Raw genomic sequence first — 2,763 nt, 5'->3', positions numbered from 1 at the left:
CATCCTAAGTGACTTTGCCTGTCTCTACCACTAAGACCTGCTAGGCCTTTCTGCCTTTGTAAAGAGCAACCTGAATTTACAGGTGAGGTCTATCTACATGTGTATCTTATCCTCTAAAGCATGATTCTCTTCAAGGCCTTTAAATGAAGTATAACAGAATAGCTCTTTTAAGAATACTACCTTTTGCTTCATATTTTACTTCTTAAACCTTAGTCTGTTACACATTTCCATACTCATATGCTGGGACTGTTTTGAGTATCCTCAGTGCCTAGACCTTCCTTGCCCTTCGTGGGTACTTAGGTATGGTGGGTACTTAGATACATGAATGAAATGAAAAATAGATCACACTGTATTCTAACTAAGTCTCTTAAGGACAGCTAAAGGAATACAGATACCTGAGATGATTAGCACAGAAAAGGAAGAACTTATTTTTGAGAGATTTTGTTCTCTAGGAAATCCAACAGAAGAAATGGAAATGATACCAATTTTTGTGGAGCAATTTAAAGGAGAGGTGTGTTTTTAAAGGAAAGGTACAAAGTTGCTCATGTGAAAAAACATGGAGGTTAATGAAAACATACAAACCCAAACTGGCAAAGTGGAGAGAAATAGCTTCCTTCCAAATAATGATCTGAAGTTTTAACAAATCTAATAACAAAGTACATCCAAACAGACTTCTGTGGATTAAATTTAATACAATTGTACATTCATGCTGTGGCAGTAACAACTCTCACATTATTTGCATGACTACTTTTCTCAGTTGACTCTTTCATGACACAAACACAAAGGCACAATCCAAAAGAATACACTAACATTTAGAATAGTTTTAAACGAAAGTGGAGAAAGAACAAATCTGAAGTATTAAATGAAATATTTGAATATGGATCAACTTGAATCTATTTTCATTCAAGAAAATATTTCTACTTTTCCAAACTGTCTCATTTTGATGCAGTGGCAGTTTCACGTGCCCAGTGAGTTAATATCCATTCAACATGTGACAATTACAATTAAGCATTCACATGACTGGATAGCTAAAGAACCGAGATTTTTAAGTATCTCAGCTTTTTTAATGAATCCTTCTGCTACAAGTCCTACTTTTTCCATTTTAGTTAATCCTGTACAAATAAATGCCTTTCCTTCCCCCTTCGTTAGAGCATTCCATAACTTAGCTATTTTACATTAGATACACATGAATTTTAGCGAGGATTATTAAACATATTGAAAGAAGCCATACAATCAATTATGGTGCTTTAAGACAAGGTAATAAATAAAATGCTAGAATCAGGCTGACTTGTTTCCTTGTTGGGAACTTTTGGTCTCAAAAGAAACAGCAGGTAAGCAGGTATTTAAAGATACAAGCAACATAAAACTACTTTGTCCTAAAAAAAAAAAAAAAAAAAAAAAGACCATTGAGAGATACTAGTAGTTTACAGAATTAAGGGATGTTATTTTTAAGCATTTGGTAATTAAGAATCTTTTCTCCTAAGTCTCTGAATATTTGGAATGTATTTATAGTCATTAAAATATAATTCTGGGGGGCCAGCCTGGTGGCGTAGTGGTTAAGTTCACACGATCTGCTTTAGCGGCCCAGGGTTTGCAGATTCCAGTCCTAGGCGTGGACCTATGCATTGCTTCTCAAGCTATGCTGTGGCAGGCGTCCCACATATAAAGTAGAGGAAGATGGGCACAGAAGTTAGCCCAGGGCCAATCTTCCTCAGCAAAAAGAGGAGGATTGGCAATGGATGTTAGCTCAGGGCTAATCTTCCTCACCAAAAAAAAAAAAAAAAAAAGAGCTTTAAAAAAAAAAAAAATATATATATATATATAATTCTGGGAAGAATCCAAGAAATTAACATTTTGATTCAACATTGTTTTATAAATTTAGGTCCTCTGGATTAAGATAATGCTTCAGTGTCTTTATTTTTTTTTCAGTCTGAAAGCAGCATGTTACTTCCCTAAATTATTTCATGACTTGCAAAAGCTAATTATTAATAAACAATAAAAAAATGGCCACTCACCTTTTACTGTAATCATACAGCTATGTTTCAATGTAGGCTGACATTCATTAGATCTTGGTTTCTCAAAATGTATTTAATCTAGGTCAAGAAAAACGGGCAGAAGGGAACCTCACCCAAATTATGTAGCAGTGTTAAGCAAATTCAGTTTTTAAGCCAAAATTAAATCATTTGTGTCTTCAAACTTTCCCTTGTAACTTTTCTTATAGCAATATAATTTTGCATTTTGGCCAAAGAGAGCTGCTTTCTTTTGGCAGAGAAAATCATGCTTCTGGAGAAACACTGCTTTACATCTATAGAATCTGTCTCCTTTTCAGTAGAGCACTAACAAATAGAGTATTATATATTTATTTTACCTAAGCTGATCTCTCTCAAACAAACCTGATATGATGAAAAGATTTTAAATCTGTAATATACTTTTATCCAGTATACATGTGTATTTTTATCCAATATACATAATTATGTTCAATTTAAAACAATTTTCCAAAAGAACTGGTTTTTGGCCAAGATTCAAGAAACTCCAAAATGTCTTTTCTAAAAGTTGTCAATTAAAAAGTAAGCCCCAGTGCTTAAGTGTAATGTTTTTAAAAATCAACTTTATGCTACTGCACGTTCTTGGATATTTGGAAACAAATATATTTTGATTCTCAAGAAAAAACACTTGGTGGCATATTAAAGAATGACTCCATGAATTTACAAAACAGAAAAAGCAAGGTAGACTTATTCCAAAATGATGGAAAACATCAGTGTG

The sequence above is a fragment of the Diceros bicornis genome, chromosome 10 (genome assembly GCF_020826845.1).
Source record: "Diceros bicornis minor isolate mBicDic1 chromosome 10, mDicBic1.mat.cur, whole genome shotgun sequence".
NCBI lineage: Eukaryota > Metazoa > Chordata > Mammalia > Perissodactyla > Rhinocerotidae > Diceros > Diceros bicornis.
This window is presented reverse-complemented; position numbering follows the sequence as displayed.